Source organism: Haliotis rubra, unplaced genomic scaffold (genome assembly GCF_003918875.1).
Source record: "Haliotis rubra isolate DU_JTF1 unplaced genomic scaffold, ASM391887v1 Scf609, whole genome shotgun sequence".
NCBI lineage: Eukaryota > Metazoa > Mollusca > Gastropoda > Lepetellida > Haliotidae > Haliotis > Haliotis rubra.
In genome coordinates, this window is record NW_025767312.1 from 576,908 (window position 1) to 596,853 (window position 19,946).

Genomic DNA, 19,946 nt, shown 5'->3' on the forward strand with positions numbered 1-19,946 from the left:
AAGCAAACGCCCTTACCACTTGGCTATCCCACTAAAGAAGTAGCCCTTTAAATAATAGGGTTTTTTCAACAGTTTTAACGGAATCGAAATTTTCTGCAACGCCGAAGACCACAAGGACATCTACCAAGCTATATGAACACCTTCATCAATGGTCAAGTGGACAGAGGATCTGCTAAGAGAGCTGTAGATTGGACCCCGTGAAGATCCGGGTTAGAATTGATCTTCAGTAACCCATGCTTGTCGTGCGAGGCGACTAACGGGATCGGGTGGTCAGGCTCGCTGACTTGGTTGACACATGTCATCGCATCCCAGTTACGTTGATCGATGCTCATGTTGTTGATCACTGGATTGTGTGGAGCAGACTCGATTATCTACAAACCGCCGCCACATAGCTGGAATATTGCTGAGTGCGGCGTAAACCTGAACGCCTTCACTCACACACAGTCCTGCCCCACAATGAAGCACACGTGACACATGTGGTCTCACCTTAGGCCAATTTGTTCATGAATTGCCTCTGTTCACCCAGCAGTTCATGGGTACCCAGTAGGTTCACTCCCAAACGACAGACCTCCCATAAGACAGCCTCAATGAATACACTAGCTGTTTTATAATAGTTATTTTTTTACATGATTTATGTTCTCATGACTTTTTTCCTACGACGTTTTCCGATCCCCCGTCTAGATGGCTACCTGTATTCCAAGAACAAGGTGAAAGGAGAAAATGATGATGTAAAATAACATGGTGCTTGGTCTCATATGTTTGATAGGGACATGTATATAAATCATTGTTTTTGATAATAGTCACAAGTAAATGTGATCTGGCAAATATATGTTGATGTACATATATGTTGATGCAATTTGTCTTAATGAAAAAGTCATATTTCATTACATGAATTGATAAAGCTTTACTTAATGTCTAATGTTCTCTTTTTTATCTGACCCGTGAAGATCCGGGGTAGAATAGGTCTTCTGAAACCCCTGTGCTTGCCATAAAAGGCGACTATGCTTGTCGTAAGAGGCGACTAACGGGATCGGTTGGTCAGTTTCGCTGACTTGGTTGACACATGTCATCGGCTCCCAATTGCGCAGATCGATGCTCATGCCGTTGATCACTGGATTGTCTGGTCCATACTCGATTATTTACAGACGGCCGCCATATAGCTGGAATATTGCTGAGTGCGGCGTAAAACTAAACTCACTCCCTTATTTATCTGGGCACATACCATCATTATCAAGGGTACAGCTTAATTAAGCCTTATGCAACAACCGACCATAAAATGTGTTGTTTTAAGCGGTCTGTCTTTTGGGAGGTCTGTCTTATCGGAAGATACCACCCGGTGGGATAACCGGGGTAATAATGCATTAGCGCTTTGAGCATGCACAAATGCGTGGAAACAAGAGCTTTAAAAATGGTCATTATAATTTAAATTAAAACCAAACTCGACCCCCTTAAATTACAGGATATATATTTCGTTTCGCAGAGACCAACATTTCTGTCAAGCCGTGTGTTAATGTGAAATTATGCAACCACCCTGTGTCCCTTTCATTTGATAATTTGAATTGGGATATTGTCTAATGACATGTTAATACATACACGTGACAGTGACCCAGTTTTCTATAACAAATCGCTTCCGCCAATAGATATTGTCTGAGAAATACCACCTATTGCCTCTAATTTTAGATTCCAATTACAACACCTTGACGTCATTTACAAATTGTGGGTCGTTGTAAATCTGATCGCGGTTTTCAACAAATCAACGTGACTTCACGAGATGTGCGTGCTGCACTTGCACATCTCGCAGCGAATACCGTCGAGCAGGACACGAATGGACACCGTTAATGCATGCAGCCCGAGACAGTGTTTGAATTTAATTAACACCCGTAAGAGTTGCGTGCGGTGATATGCAACAGCTTCTCTGGTCCCGTTATGCAACGAGTTTAAATTAAGAGGGACGATACACTGAATTAAGTAAAGGCTTCGTTGAATCGATAACTCGTGGAACGAGCAAAAGGCTTTTGACTCATCAGATATACGGTGAATGAGTGAGTGAATTGGGCCTTACGCCGCTTTTAGAAATATCACAGCAACATCACGATGGAGACACCAGAAATTGGCTTCACACATTGTATCCATGTGGGGAATCGAACCCGGTCTTTGGTGTGACAATGCTTTAACCACTAGGCTAACACCCCCCCCACCCCCCGAGAGATTATGATCATAATAATAAGATAATTAATGACTATTTCGCCCTTTTCCTAATTTCCTTGTTCAAGAATTGGCTTAAATATACTCCTCACCAGCCCTGTGTATATCAAAGTTTGCTCCTATTTTGAAGGTCAAGGACACCGTGTATCGACATAGCATGCAAACTGCTTGTAACGTCAATAACCTGGGGGTTTATGACAGGATATCCACCCAATTAGGTAGAGAGTTGAAGTGAAACAGGGCTCAAAGTCACGCTAAAGATTACCGTACTTACATTTTGACGTGCATGCACGTGCCTCTGCGTGTGTATGGCTGCTTACGCTACTCCGGAGTAATGGCGGTTTTATGGCGTTACCCACTGAGACATCACGCTGCAGTTTAACATTGATGTCTCATACTGACTCCGAGGAAGCTTTGATATAACTCAAACATCGAGTCAGGAAGTGACCTTTTTTCTATGTTTTTTTTGTTGTATTTTAGGAGCACACTCGTCAATATTCCAGCTACATGACGGCGGTAGTAAAGAATCGAGTTTGAACCAAACATTCCACAATGAGCATCGACCTACCCGGCGGGGACAAAATGACACCAATCACATCATGGCGTCTCACTAATCCCGTTAATCGACGCGTACGAGAATCCTTGGTTCCTGAAGACAAACTCTGTTCACATGTGAAGATCCGGGATAGAATTGTTTATTAGTAACTCAGGCTTGACCCGGTTAAGGGGATCGGGTGGTCAGGCTCACTGACTTCGCTGACACATGTCATCGTATCCCAATTGTGTAGATCGATGCTCATGTTGCTGATCACTAGATTGTTTGGTCCAACAAGTCAAAACATTGATTACACAACAGTCTCGTCTCCTGATGACTGGGTTCCCGTCCTATTGCGCAACTTAGTACAATAACCAGTCCAGAATTTTTAGACCAATTCATTCAACTAGATACATAAATATTGATCAGTATTATTTGATACATCTAAGCACTTGTATATTGCAACACTACGCTCCTTATAATCCTTGCAAACATGTCGTACAGAGAGCTCTGACAAAAAGAAACCTGAAAATCGTGGAAATCTCAAAACGAGGTTCTGTCGCTAGAAAAGTTTAGCGGTCAGGTACGGACTTGATGTTATATATCCTTTGTCCATCCACCCAGTTAGTGCTAATTATACCCCCCCTGGCTTCTATTTGTTTTCCTTATCAATCATGCCTGGATTAACAATCCCTGGCTTCCACGTGTCCATCCACCAATTAACAACTAGTTTCATTTGTTATACTGTTGTTGTTTCAACATGTACATATATACAGTCAGACCTCGTTAATACGAACACTTTGGTTTTTTACAAAAAACGTTCGGATAGTGAAACGTTCGTACTGCTGAAACCACAGTATATGCACCGAGTTACTTCCCCTTGATACAACTACAACTTAAATAAAATTATTTTTGAATGAAAATGCAAGCTTACATTTATAACGTCCAGATAAACCACGAAAGAAACAAAACTTTCTGCTCGGTAACATGACATAACAACGGAAAATACCTGCGTTTACGAAGCATCGTATGAATAACATGGGAGGCGAATCGTTTGATGTCGGGTATCGTTCGAAAGCTCTGAACATCGTGTAGCTGTTCGTTCCTAATTGTTTCATTCACCTGATGAAGGAGTAAGAACATACTTCTAAACGTGGTGACCCTTCACAATAAAGAAGTTGACATCCAGAAACAAACTCTTGTCTTCACTTTATTCGAATGTATATGGGTAAATGGAAATGCCTTGACAATTGAAATGGTAATTATCTATTAAAACCGTACACAGCCGTAATCTGTAATATCGGAAAACGTTTGGTTTCTTTCTGAGCATGGCCTAAATAAGTTAGATTGACTAGTACCAAACTCAGAAATACGTCACAGTCAAAATTCAAGTGAACACAAATCTTGCCTGCCAGGCGTTATGCTGTATCCGGAATGCGAGTAATTTTTTAACGTTTTTTTGCTGTTAAGATTGAATTTTGGAAAAAAAAGTCTTCTTCACGAAATTAATTTTGATATGCCTTGTATCTGATCCGATTATAACATTTTACTATCTCCTTTAAAGAAAGAGGTCACCAAGTTGTATGGTAAACTCCGCTTATAGTGGCGAACTCAAAAGGGACCACTAATTTAAGTTCGTTATAACCGAAATTCGTTACACGCAAATCGACTAAAATATACAGCGTATAGCCAGTCCCCTTCCCCAAAACAACAACGAAAAAACCCAAAACAAATAACAACCAAAATAACACCCCCAAAAACCCCCAAAAAACAAAACAAAAAAACCCAACCAATTGAGAGGCAACTAAAAAACAAAAAAAAAAAAACAACAAAGAAAAAACCAAAACAATATAAATTTTAAAAAGCTGATATATACAAAGCTAAAAGAAACAGTTCGCAACATCCGTGACTTCATCATAAACTGTTCGTCTTAAACCTAGTTAACTGTACTTCATCGGGATATAAAGGCGCAGGTAATGGCACAGAGAGCGAGGTGAAGCTGGGTAATCGGTCTCAGATTGCACAATAGACTACCGAGGATGGTTCTGAAAACCGACATGGTTGAAGATGATGCATTGGTTGCCATCAGCGTATGAACATGTGACATCTTCCCGTCACTGAAACATAGAACTGGCAGTCTGTACTACAGTTCGAACGTCGAACCCTATCCGTGTGCCCTTAAAGATAACCCGTTTAAGTTTCGCGAGAAGTGGACAAGTCGTTGCCAAGGGAAACGAATTTCTCTGTGTGCTTTCAGCTATAAATGTCGCGTTTCCTAATACCCAGAGATAACAATTTCTCAATCGATATTATTCATGAACAGATTCGTTTTGATCGTGCTTCCCTGAGTCAGCACATATTCTCCGGGTAATAGCTTCATCTTGAATAAAGAGATGTTTTGATTGTCAGGGGGTATATTCTGACAAATTATCTGAAATTGTATGTCAGTTTGATAATGTAAGTGGATAATAGAGGTATAACATGAACACTCATACACCACACATACATTACACATACATTACACATACGGGCTCTGGGGTAGCCGAGTGGTTAAAGCGTTCGTTCGTCTCGCCGAAGACCCCGGTTCGATGCTCCAAATGGGTACAACGTGTGAAACCCTACAAACACTACAAATACATACACCACACATCAAACACCCCATCCCCATTTACACACACACACACACACACACACACACACACACACACACACACACACACACACACACACACACACACACACACACACACACACACACACACACACACACACACACACACACACACCATCTGTAGACCGCCTCCGTGGTGTAGTGGTTAGAGCGTCTGCCCGGAGAGCGGAAGGTCGCGGGTTCGATCCCCGTCATACCAAAAGACGTTAAACTATGATACTTGTTGGTCCCTGCCTGGCGCTCGGCATTAATGGGTACAACAAGGACTGGTCGGCTCGGAGTCAGTATAATGTGTCTGAGTGGGGTATTCATGCTTCACTGCGGCATGGTATCTCAGTGGGCTAGCACTATAAAACCAGCTTCAGTGTTGGCTAGTACAAGCAGCCGCACTTACACATACACACGCATGCACGACGTCATATGAGCGAAATATTCTCCAGCACGACGTTAAACCCAATTTCACCTCACCTCACCCATCTGTAACTTAACGTATATGACTATAGCTTATCTCTATCTGCCGACACAGTACAAGTTACTGGTGTCTCGGATATTCGTTATCAGTGTGACCCTTGGCAGCTTGAAGATTGTGAAACGTGGTCAGTTAGACTGTACCCTTCCGCCTTTCAATAATATATATCTAAATAAGTATATTAAAACTTTGTGCGTTTCCCCCATGTTAATACACTACAAGTCGACCCCGGGAGCTTCAAGTCTGAAACTATTACCAACAACACGAAGGCGAGACTGGCTCCAGATCTATAACTCCGCCCACGACCCCATCAAAGATACCGGGTTTAGTAGCGATATGAATGCTTTAAATGAAATGCAGCCAATGAGAAACAAGCATACTGCGACGCTTTAGGTCGTAGCCATCAAACGAGTGGGTGATAGAGTGAGCGTTTAGTCAGGTTACGGCGGTAAGAAAAGGAGTATAAAATCACGCATTTTTTCTTTGGAAAACCAAAAACACAGCAATAGAAATCGAACATAGAATCACATGACTTCAAAATCGAAAATATATTCAAATTACAAACTTGCAAACTATTGATGATGAATTGTCCAAATTTCAAAAGTAGCCTGTCCGGTGATCTGGTAGATGTTTTTAACCCTAACAGTAAATATTTCATAATATCAGACAGGTTCTCTTGTCGTCAGTTTGAGGTGTTTAAGGTATTATGATAATTATGTTAAACTATTTACGATTGGACAGTTTAGTTTACAATAACCAATCACAATACATGTACTTGCAGTTTACCTAAACTCGGTGCATTGCCTGTTAGTGCTATGTTGTTCATTGCGATGCCTACAAACAGTAAAGTATTCAGAAACCTGATCTTTTTTGTTTGTTTCTTATTGTTGAAAACCGGACAGCAAGTTTGTATCGGGACTGATAATTTCTTAAAGTTATCAGTCCGGCCGTCTGGCTTGGAATTTTGGGAGTTTTAAACACTGCCATATACCGATATATGGCCTCTGCCAAAACGTTAGCTTTTGCTTTACAGTCTCAAATGGACTACTCTCGACAAGGGCCGGTGAAGTAGCCTAATGGTGTAAGCGTTAGACACGTCACGCCGAAGGCCCGGGTTCGATTCCCCACATGGTTACAATGTGTGAAACGCATTTCTAGTGTCCCCCATCAAGACATTGCTGGAATAGTGCTAAAAGCGGCTTAAAACCCAACTCACTCACTCAATCTCGATCATTATCCTTTATCTTCTAAGGCTGCGGCCTTGAAATCAACTCTGACCTGACCTTGACCTTGCCCCAGCTACTGAAGTACGAGCTGGAGTTTAATGTTCCAATATCCGTTGAGATCCAGTAATCTCGAATAGCATAAAGTTCGAGCAGCACAGAATGACAGCGCCACCTGAGACATGGGTTCTGTATATATTTCGTGTAATTGGTCGTCCATTAGAGATGCACAAGGCGTAGCGTACTACAATGATGTTCAGTGGGGGGTATTATTTGACAAAACATGCAATTACTTTATTAATGACAGGCCCTCTAAGGCGCATGCCTGTCATATGGTGGGCGTAATAGGTTCAATATCTACTGACGTCTTCGATCTTGAGTCAGTTAGGTCGACCAGCTGATTGTCAAGTAGATCTTAAAAAAAGGCCAAACATGCTAAGATCCGAGCCCAACCATTTTAAAATCCGAGCAAAAAACAGCCCAACCATATTGAAATGCAAGCCAAAACGAGATCAGACATATAAGACCGGAGCCAAAAAGAAATGAAAACATTAAAATCCGATCCCAAAAGAGCCCTAAATAAATTAAGTTCCGAGTCGAAGGAGCTCAAACATATTAAGATCCGAGCATACTAAAGCACAAATAATATTAAGATCCTAGTCATAATTGGCTCAGACATATTAAGATCCATGTCCAAAAGAGCTTAAACATATTAAGATCCGAGCATAGAAAGCACACACAATATTAAGATCCGAGCATAGAAAGCACACATAATATTAAGATCCGAGCATAAAAAGCACACATAATATTAAGATCCGAGCATAGAAAGCACAAATAATATTAAGATCCCAGCCATATTTAACCCAGACACATTACGATCAGAGTCCAAAAGAGCTTACACATATTAAGATCCGATCATAGAAAAGCACACAATGTATTAAGATCCCAGCCGTACACAGTTCAAACATATCAAGATCCCCTAAAGCCAAAAAGAACTAACACATATTTGATATTTCGGTAGTGGAGTGTTCCGAAAGTATACTCATGCCAATAATGGTTGTCACCCCCTTCAATTTTTTTAATTGAGAGGGGGCGTGGGGTGGGGCTGTGAGGTGTGTGTGGGGTTGGGGTGGGAAGGGGGGTGACAACCATTATTGGCATGAGTATATAATAAGGGCTTTCTTGAAAAAATACAAATACAACATTGTTCTGTTAAAACGGTTTTCGTATGGAGAGTGGTACATAGCACAACACGTTGTAGTTTGTGTTTTAACACAGCGGTTAGGTATATTTTATCAAATATCACGACGGGGGTCACCATAAATGGGCTTCAGAAATTGGTATGGTGAATGGAACCCGGGCTTTCGGCGTGACGAGCGAACGCTTTTACCACTGGGCTACTGCAATGCCCGTTTATACGGTTATATAGCATTGTGTCAACTAAACTGACGTACAAAAGAAAGTAGACACCTGGTGTTTTGGGATTATTTGAAAAGTGTTGTGATTTTGCCTGGCAACTTCGCAATTCGGCACGATATCTGTGGTGTTTTGGCAACATATTAGGAAAGTCTGTGACTTATAAACTCTTTTCAAAACATTTACGTCGCTCTTACGTTGGAAAGTAATCTAAAAGCACCAGGTGAGTACTTTCTTTTGTACTTCAGTTTATTAATGTTAAAGGACGCCATCGATTGCTACCAAAGGCTGGAAGAACTAACGCGACATAGGCCCTTAAAACGTTAAAGGATTCCCTATCACCGGCGTCAGTGTTACTCCCCTGCTTCTTACTGCTTTGTAATGTAAGCCACGTTGTGAGGGGAGATTGATAATTCTGGACCCTCACATAGAATGAGTGAGCTAATGAGTTTGGTTTTACGCCGCTTTCAGCAATATTCCAGCAATATCACGGGGGGACACCAGAAATGGGCTTCACAGATTGTACTCATGTGGGGAATCGAACCCGGGTCTTCGGCGTGACGAGCGAACACTTTAACCACTAGGCTACACCACCGCCCCATAACATAGAAAGACTTGACCTTATTATGATTCATTTTAAATATAAACCCCTGCTACTCTGGTGTCATTCGATCCCAGTTTTGTAGAGGTCATATTGCCTATCCAAAATGTTCCCAATAAGTGCAATGACGTAACCGTTCTAGACAAAAAGATTTGCTTCTTGTTTTGGAATAGAGGGAAGCGTGGTCTGTCAAACAGTCCCTGAACCATATTCCGTTACACCCAACAGTACTGTAATGCAAAAGGCTTAAACGAAGCAAGTCCAGCTCTTCCTCAGCTTTTGAATCTGCCACCTCATTGGGGCTTTTTCAGTTTTAAAGGAACTCCTCCTTTCTCTACATAAGCGTTAGTCTGACGGAGGCAGATAAAAAGGGTGCCGACGGGTCAGATTGTATCCATGGCGTTGTATTGTGCACTGGTTGATGGAGACCCTTTCGCTGCTTCCCAGGATCTGTAGGCTTGATTGCCTCCTCTAGGTGCCTACGAAAGGTAGCATAGTTTGCAACAAACATTGTCTAAACTTGTGGAAGAAGCGTCTACCAAGACGTCCTCTCGAACAAGGCGTCATAACCTTCCGAGTTGATCGTACCGGGCAGTCTTTGTCGTCTCTGTTGGTGATGACGTATCAATGGTGTATCACTGATGTAACACTGATGTATCACTGTTTTGCTGGTTGTTTGGACTCAGGTTCCAAGTAGCACCCCGTGTTTCATTCATAGTCACAAATCGCTGCAAGAACCTTTATGGTTCAGCTTCAAACTGAATCATATCATCACTAGACGTGTTGTGCTTGGTGCGATGTGTTCAGAAGCCAGAAGCGTTGGAACCCAATGAGCTGCTATCCCTTTTATTGCCAAAGTTTCTGTTATAATGGAATACACTCTCTCCTGGGAAATGATTACTCAGCTAGCAATATGTTGCTCAGTCATTCGGAATTTCTCTGGACCATTTGTAGTGTTGCTGATTTCATATGACTCCCAGGTTGGGGTTCGCCTTCAAAGTTCTCCACATAGGTAGGGGCATCGTCCCGTTGGACTCATATCTTCAGTGGCTGTCGGTGTTAAACTCATTTTCTTTACGTTCTTGGTCACTGCAGCTCCTCAAGTTGCTCCTTAGCATTCCCCAAAGGTCGGAGACCTTTGTTTATTTTACTGGTCCCGGCACAACAATTTGCCCATTTGACTCAAGATTTCGTTGATTTACTTCCATGGCACCAAATAAAAGATTTCATCATTCCGAAATTCGGAAATGTGGAGTCAGTCAACCCTCCTGATCAATGCTTGGAATGAGTGCTTGACGGTACCTCTAAATGGTGCCAAAATTTGCCCCGATTCTTTAGAAAATGTACCCATGAAATGTGATGGCTAAGTCACTGGAAGTTCTCTGCAAAGTCGTGTCAGGATCTGCTGATAGTGGGTTCGGATTGGCGCCGATCATAATCCGTGATGCATTATAATATCTTTGTTCCGCTGTTATCTATACAGAGTTGCTTCCCCCTGGCGAGCAAGGATCCGATGACCGAGGATTTAATTATCTGTTTCTCCGCTCTGTGTTCATTCAATTCATCAAAGTGATGTGCGACAAAAACCTAAAACCTAGCGTTTCAAGAACATCAATCCGTGAAGCACATCAGTCCGTCAAGCACATGAGTCCGACACACCATGATGTAACTGGGTGTTTCATGGTGCTATAAACACCTCACTCACTCTCCGAGCTCATTAGGAGATTTCATGGCATCAGTATATGTACGTTTATGACAAAACAACGCTATTATATGTCCATCTGGCAATCACGTACGCCAGTGTATTTGGCGTAATCTGCGTGGAGCCATCCACTTAACAATACGGCATCCACGGTCAAGGCCGTAAAGTGGTTCCCAGGGGCCCAGTTAAGGAGAGTCGACCTGTCAATCACAGTTAAGCGTGCGGGTGGGTCTGCCACTGGGGTCTCGTAATGGGGCCTGCTGACCTCCCTGGCACCTGGGATATGGCCTTTGCGGCATTGTAGGGCCTTCCTCTCACTGTTATCATCTATTTATACATCTATTAATCTGCATGGTCGGGGAACGAATGATATATTGGTGAAAACGATAAAGACCAATCAATAGGGTTTTTGTAATTGGGGATGGGAGAATGAGAAGGGGAAGGTAATGGGGTGGGGTGTGTGGTGTGGGGTGGGGTTGTGGTTTGGGTGTGTGGGATGGGTGTGGGGTGGTGTCACATTTTGTAACCTGAACCTTCAGTGGTGTGTGCCCGTGTGTGTGTGTGCCTCTGTGTGTATGTGTGCCTCCCGTGTGTGTTTGTGTGAGTGTATAAGTGTGTGTCTGAGATTTCATAAGTTGTCTGTGTGTGTGTTTTTAAGTGTGTGAGAGTTGATTACCTCGTTTTGTGTGTGTGTTTTAAGTGTGTGTTTGTGTTCATCAGTTGGTTGCGTGTGTGTTTTTGTGTTCTGCTTGTGTATGTGTGTTTGTTTTTGGTGTGTGAGTGTATAAGTGTGTGTCAGAGATTCATCAGTTTGTTGTGTGTGTTTTATGTGTGTAAGAGTTGATTGGCTGGTAATGTGTGTGTTAGAGTTCATCAGTTGGTTGTGTGTGTGTGTGTGTTAAATTTAAGTGTGTGTGAAAGTTCATCTGCTGTCACATGCGTATTTTTTGACACTCACGTATATTTTATTCAATTCAATCTTTTTAGCCTTACACGTGTCGTATTTCACATTTTTCCATAAGCGTTTACCGTGTGCCTGCCTTAGTGTACGTGAATCCCGTTGACCTCCTAAATCCCCCTAGAATGAAATGGACTTTCCCTGCGAAGTCAATCCGCAAAAGTAGAGATTAAGCATTCGTTCCATGTTCTTTACAAGTTTGGAAACAAGATCTTTTACTCAAAGTGCCAAGAGCGTGCTGTCATATTTGTGCGTGACAGAGTTACACCGCCATATTCAACAGCTCATGTTTATGCTGCCATGTTCAATCTTGTCTACCTAATCCCCTTACAACGTTGCAAATATGCCGGCACGCTATAGATCGCAGACACTAACATGGCTTCAAAGCAGCACGGCAACGACAGTCCGTTGCCTTCAGTTTCCTTATCTCCCTGACATTTAAAAATATTTACGACATTAAAATTTTCCGACATGTCGTAAAACGTCAGTTAGGTCGCGCGGGCTGGGTTGACTGCGAGACCAGAATTTAAGGTCCAAGATTCGCGTAACCGGTCACTTCGTCCTCCAGCCATAAGGTTGGACGGTATATTTAGCTTTGTAGCAGACAATCGGACGCTTGGAGCTTGGCACGCCGTGCATTTTACGAATCGATGCCACAGCAAAATAGGAGCGCTGTCAGCGGGCTGTTTTTGTCCGTATCTAGGGAAGAGCACTCGCTTGTGTTTGCTTAGAGGCGTAGGGAGCGCATAGAGACCTATTTACTGCCGACTGTTCATAATGTTCGCAACCATGGCTGTATTATCAATGTATTGATTAGGTATCACTTACATCTATGGATGTTGTTGGAGGTGAACATTGAGGATGTGGGTCAACTTACGGTGTCAGGATGAAAGATGAGGGGCGACGATGGTGGAATGACGTTCAGCCACGTCTAATACACGCACGCGCACGCCCACACACGCGCGCACACACATAAGGATGATCCAGTGGTCTAAGTGATAGCGTGGAAAGACTTCCGCCTGTATATTACCTGAATACATATATCAATCATCTCATCTCATCTCATATCTCATCTTTAAAATTTAGGGGGATACGGGCGGAAGTCTTAGCATCAAAACCATTCTATATTAGGAGTTGATGGTTAAAGTTGTCCTGTATTTTTCCGTCTATATGAATGAGTGAGTATGGCTTTAGGCCGCTTTTAACACTATTCCAGCACAATCACGGCGAGGGATACCAGAATGGGCTTTACACATTGTACCCATGTGGGGAATCGAACCCGGGTCTTCGGCGTGACGAGCGAACGCTTTAACCACTAGGCTATCCCACCGCCCCCCTAACATACAAAGACTTGACATTACATGCTGTCACTGCGGTTGATTGTACTGTACTTTGTTGAATGAGTTTAGTTTTACGCCGTACCCAGCAATATTCAAAGCTTTATGGCGGAGGTCTGTTAATAATCCAGTGATCAACAGCATGAGCACCAATCTAAGCAATTGGGATACGATGACATGTGCCAACCAAGTCAGAGTGTCTGATCACTCGGTCCCGTTAGTCGGCTCCTATGACAAGCATGGGTTCTTGAAGTTCAATTCTAACCGGATCTTGACGGGTTCTACTTTGTTGGAAGGAATTTATATCGTTTTCGTTTGTTTTTATTCATTTCATAGTCAATATATATACTCACAAATAAATGTACTCACAAACAAATCCAAGGTCAGTCATTACTGCTGCAAATCACAACCCTGTTATGAGAGGATACTTTATATGGGAATTATTTATACACAAAGAACTGACACATCTCACGATTGAATGAGCCCCGATTTTAACCGTTTTGAGCACTCTCCTACCCAGAGTTCCATGCGGCAAGCCAGCAGAGTACCTCTGCCACAGGCCAGAAAGATGTGACGATTCGTCACATCTTGCACCGTTCATTCAATATAATTTACTTATTTCTCAACTCTTTTATTTTTGACGAGTCTACACTTCTAATTAAACATCTTTGATAGAATGGTTTAGTTTCATTGAGAAAATATCCTAAAACATGTAACACTATTTCGATTTGCGTAGCGATCCTTTGTTTACATAGGTTGTACGGCTCCACGTGCTGTCATCGAAGCCGACGGAGAGCAAACGATGCAGCCAGTTTGATATCTAAATGTGTACACGCCGAAGACCCGGGTTCGATTCCCCACATGGGCACAATGTGTTAAGCCCATTTCTGGTGTCCCCCGCCGTGATATTGCTGGAATATTGCTAAAAGCGGCGTAAAACTAAACTCACTCAGTCAGTCAGTCTAAATGTGTACTGTCATAAACGTTACTGTCGCAGATGTGGAAGAATATATATGTAACAATGTAAAACATTGTGAAGAGCGCGCCGAAAAGCTTGCGTAAAGCCAGTCTCTTCTTATTATGAATATGCGCGTTTGTTTACAAACAAGAGAAAAGTCCGGTCACGTGATATGCAAATTAGCCTGTGGCAGTGATGTTATGCTAAATCTTCGCTGTGCCGGAGTGTGCCTTTTGAGCACATCTGGGACATGATTGGTCGTCGTGTGCAACAAACAGAACCTGACACAATTGAAAGCTGTTTACACGAGGAATTGCCCTAGACTGCCTCTTCATAGGATCAGGAGGCTGACAGGGGGTATGAGGAGGAGAGTGCTGGCTGTCATGCAGTCACACGGAGGTTACACTCGGTATTGATTTTGAATCGTGTAAGACACGCAAAATGACAATGTTCACATTCACCAATAAATTCAACATTAGACATTCCAGGGCCATACTTGTACAGACAAGGTTTCGTATAAAAAACAGTGTTTTTTTTTAAATGAGCAATTATCATAAAATCTGCATGGACTCCAATCATTTTGTCGTTGTTTATGAGTCAGAGGATCATACGGGTCAGAAAAACTCTGACGTTTTATATTGAAAACATATAAAAAATACAGGGGATGCTTCATTAAGTTCATTGTGTATTTAATGTCAACTGACTGAGTTTGTCCATTCGTAACTACTCGTGTCATTCCGGCAAGCCGGATGGCGTCTCGTACCCCTCTCGTGGCCATGTTTACGACTGGGCCCTGTCTAAGCGCAAACGGGCATGGAGATGAAAATAGTCTAGTACTATTGCCAAGGAAAGATAACTCTGAATTTCCAAACATGGCTCCTAGAATATCCCATATCCCGTGGGCAAAACAGCGATACAGTCATTCCCTTTGTAAATATATTTCAGTGTTTAAAGTTTCTGATCCTTTAGCTCAAAGTTTCTGTTTAAATTGTGCTTTGCATAGTTTAGCGAAGTTTCAAACTTCAACGGTGCCGCCATTTTCATGCTTCGAAATGCGTTTTACTACGCGCGATTTGATTGGTTTGCCACGATTCTTGGCAATAATGGCGTACGATAGGGGTACGAGTCTTCTTGTAGGTCACGGAAAGAGGCGAGTAGTTACGAATGGCTAGGATAGTCGTAAGTGCCATACATTAACATTAACTTACGACTATCTTAGCGCTAACAGAGCTTCGAAAATCTAGGCCCTGGTTCATTTATTCAGAGCGAGTGAGTATGATTTTACGCCGCTTTTAACAATATTCCAGCAATATGTCGCGGCGAGGGACACCAAATATGGGCTTCACACATTGTACCCATGTCGGGAATCGAGCCCGGGTCTTCGGTGTGAGCTGGAAGCTTTAACCACTAGGCTACCTCACCGCCCCCATATATTCAGAATTTTGTACATATCTTCTGTTCAGAGAGACAGAGAAATGTTAGTTATACCTTCTGGTAAAGGAGACAGGGATGTTTTGATTGTTTATTGTTAAATGCCGCACTCAGCAATATTCCAGCTATATAAGGGGGAGCCTGTAAATTTGGACCAGACCATAGAATTGATCTTCAGTAACCCATGCTTGTCGTAAGAGGCGACTAACGGGATCGGGTGGTCAGGCTCGCTGACTTGGTTGACACATGTCATCGTATCTCAATTGCGTAGATCGATGTTCATGTTGTTGATCACTGGATTGTCTGGTCCAGACTCGATTATTTACAGACCGCCGCCATATTGCTGGAATGTTGCTGAGGGCGGCGTAAAACTAAACTCACTCACTCACCGATAGTTACTTCAATTCTTTACATCACGAGACACAAATGACATCGGTACTTTACGGTTGGATCTTCTGTTCAAGGCTACACGTACGCAATGGTTGTGACTTGTAAGTAACAATTTTTAAAAATCTATATATATATTTACGTTTTTTGTTTGTTCTTAATAATACAAAAAAAACAACCAGATGTGTACTTTCTTTTCTACGTTAGTATATTTAGAGTCTGATTGGTCTGCGGTTGTCATCAAGCATAAAGTTAATAAACAGGTCGTACACGGTTAAGAGGTATTGTTGGCCAGTGTCCTATAAATATCTCACGCATATATTTTCAAACACCTGTTTGTCGGTTTGGACATTCCTTCAAACACATTCACATAATGTGCGCCGCGATTTTGACGGTTTAGATCCAATAATCACAGGCTTCTTACAACCACCGGGTGTTGAGTGAAACCTGTCCAACATTATACATATTCTGTAATCCACGAGGCGTTGGGGTGGCCCAGTGGTTAAAGTGTTCGCTCGTAACACAATAAGACACGGGTTCGATTCCCGAAACGGGAACAATGTGTGAAGTCCATTTCTAGATTTGAGATACAGGAAACAAGAGGAACCTCCCCACTAGGGACCTAATATCTAGATCTATGCTTAATATTCCCTGTGACAAAAATGACTGTATGACAAAAGGGATGAGTTCGACTTTCCAACAGTCATGTCGATCAATATTCAAACAACTCAAACTTTTGGTGTGTACATTTCACAACGTTTGAGGTGAGGTGAGGTGAAATTGGATTTAACGTCGTGCTTGAGAATATTTCGCTCATATGACGACGTGCATGCGTGTGTATGTGTATGTGCGCCTGCTTGTACTAGCCCAGACCTAAGCTGGTTTTATAGCGCTAGCCCACTGAGATACCATGTCTTTTGGTATGACGCGGTCGGGGATCGAACCCGCGACCTTCCGCTCTCCGGGCAGACGCTCTAACCACTACACCACGGAGGCGATTAACAACGTTTGAGGTATAAACGAGCATATCATACAACTCTTGTACAGGAATGTTTGACCAAGATTACGACATTCAAGGTCTCAGTCAAGGTTTCAAAAGTTGGAGGACATTTCCAAATTTGATGCATCAGTGTCAAAATTGATGTCTAATGCAATTCGCAATTTTGACTTGTACCATACTCTCCCTTTTCTTTTTCAGGTAAACAGTTGAATTGCCTTTGCATGTATTTATGACGGGTTCCAATGGTGAGGCAGGATACTCTCACCTTTTTACGAACACCTTACACTATTTTGATAGTGATTAAATATGCTTGATCAGAATATACACTGACGTCCAAAAGAAACGATACAAAGAATATTTTGACTATAACATAAAGAAACCACACATAATGTTTGAAAAGACATTTGTGTGTGATAAACAGATGAATAATCACCATAATTGTCAGAGATTCATCTAATTATCGATGACAACAAACTTGGAAAAAGTCTTGAAACAAGAGAGTGTCATTTGTCCGGTATTCGATCAGGTGACTATGTATATACACATCATGATACTGTGAATTTTATCAGAGCGATCAATATCTGGTATGTCCACCTCGTGCATCAATACATGCGGCAACTCGACGTCGTACTGAGTAGACCAAACGCCGGATAACCTACTTTTGGAGAGCCTGAGCAAGCTGCTGTCTGTTTCCTGGAAGCACAGGTCTTGCACGCACTTGTCGACCCAGATGGTCCCAGATATGCTCAATGGGTGACATGTCAGGTGACCGAGCAGGCCAAGGCAACACGTTGACGTTATTTCTTTGGAGGAAATCTGTGGTAACACGAGCTGTATGTGGAGGGGCGTTGTCCTTTTGAAAGATGATGCGGTTTTGGTGTTGTTGCAAGAAAGGCAGGACAACTTGGCGCAGTATCTGGTCGATGTACCCTCGAGCGTTCAAATTACCATTCACCACAATGATATCTGTCTTCACATCAGTGATCACCACAGATCCCACCCCAAACCATGACACCGCCTCCGTCAAATGGAACCACCTCCTGGACGCAGTTACGTTGGTAACGTTCGCCTCGTCTTCGATAGACTCGAGCCCTGCCATCATTATGGAATATGAGGAACTTGCTCTCGTCAGAAAACATGACCCTTTGCCAATGCCTGTTCTGCCATTGTCGAATGGTGCGTGCCCACTGCAGACGCCGACGTCGATGTTGATGCGTTAAAACTACGCCTCGAAAGGGTCTGTGAGCACGAAAACATGCCGTTGGAGTCGTCGTGCAACTGTCTGTCGGCTGACACGATGTCCAAGACCAGTTGCTGCTGATGACGTCACAGGCAGGAAACGATTTCTGAGATGAAGCATCCCTAAATACCGGTCCTCATTCGGCGTGGTAATGCGAGGTCTCCCACTTCTGGGCCGGTCTGATGTCACACCTGTCTGCCTGTAACGTTGTAGGAGTCTCGTGATAGTAATACGAGCGCAGCCCAAGGTTGTAGGAACGTGCTGGTGGGTGGCTCCCATTTGCATCATCCCAATGGCCCTCTCTCTTTCTTCCTGTGTTAATCGCGGCATGGTCGTTAAAATATTTTTGATGGGATGATGTCAGTGAACAGCTCTATACTCATTTTATATGAATACCATGCACGTGATTCACGCTGCACGCGGGAGCAATTTTCATGCTTTAAGACAGTTAGCACGTAAACGCCGCGCCCAAACACAACTATGTTCATGATTCTTGACTGTTGAATTGAGGCGATTGTTTCCATGTCATATCTAATCAAAAATATACATTTTTATTCAGAATATTTATATTTTTAACTTTGTATCGTTTCTTTTGGACGTCAGTGTACTCGCAATTGTACATTCGGCACTGATTTCGGTAGAGATAACATTATGGATATGGAAAAGGTTGCGTCACTTCAATTTGTGTTTTTATCTTTATGTAACCGATAAACTGACGATTCGGAAATCAATCCATTAACTCACTCACACACTAAAGGCATTAGGAGATAATGGCGGAGATAATGGCGGAGATAATGGCAGAGATAATGGCGGAGATACAGCCACAACGTTATTGAGCGATCGTGTGATTAATGTGAGATTTAAAGTTTAATGTTGGCGTAAAGGATTAATTGAAATGAGAGATGGTCAATCCAGATAAGTCGAGCTAACAAGCGTGCTGTCAACTTTATCGTGCGCCATGTGTCAATTCTGCTTGATACATGGTCATTTAAAACGATGAACAAACTTCATGTGATCTGTGAAAATTCTCAACTCTTATCTGGTTTAGTGAGACGCAGTAAACCTCGTTCAAACACGGCCAAGATCGATGTATGGCTCGATCGCTGCTACTGCCTTGCTCCAAAATCCACAGTACCAAACATCTTCAAGGATGATCCTCATAGCTTTCGTTGTTAAATACTCATGTTTCGGGCTTAGGTTTAACATGTCTAGCCCCGATCATGCATTTTGGTTTCATAAGTCTGGACATCAAAGAATTCTTTAATTACACCGTTATATATTTATCCATGAAATGACCCCTTGAGCTTGGTTTTTATCTGTTTCTTGGTCAGGCGGCGATTGTTATTCTCGTTTTGGGCCCTGCGTCGTAATCAACAAGCCCTGAACTAATGGTGTTAGCTTTAGATCCAGAGCCTGTGGCCTTGCGCTGGACATTTGTTGAGAAAAATGGGTCGATAAATGCCTGGGGTAATGAAATATGCCCGGGGACATTGGAGCGAGGTTAAGTCTCTTGTCAACACCGGCAGTCGACGAGGGAACTGATAACGGTAAAAAGCTTGGCTGTCGGTATTCACCAGGCTTAGCCATTTTTGGAATTGAGGACGGTTCTCGTGGGTTTTATTTTCAGTCGCTGTGAAGGCAAAGTAGAAGAAAATCGGATTCCACGAAATATTTAAACATGGTATGAACATATATTACATACTAATGTGAAGGATACTTTCTTTGCGAAGTTGACAGACCATTGTCTTTTAAAGTACCATGGAATATGTTGGTAGACTAACAACTAGTCTCTGAAATGAACATATTTTTACAG

General features: G+C 42.5%; 1 protein-coding gene across 1 annotated transcript in view; it reads right to left on the reverse strand.

Annotated features, from left to right (window-relative positions):
• The window catches only part of LOC124255766 (CUGBP Elav-like family member 3-A), a 293,163-nt gene that overhangs the window by 254,788 nt on the left and 18,429 nt on the right, over window positions 1-19,946 (reverse strand).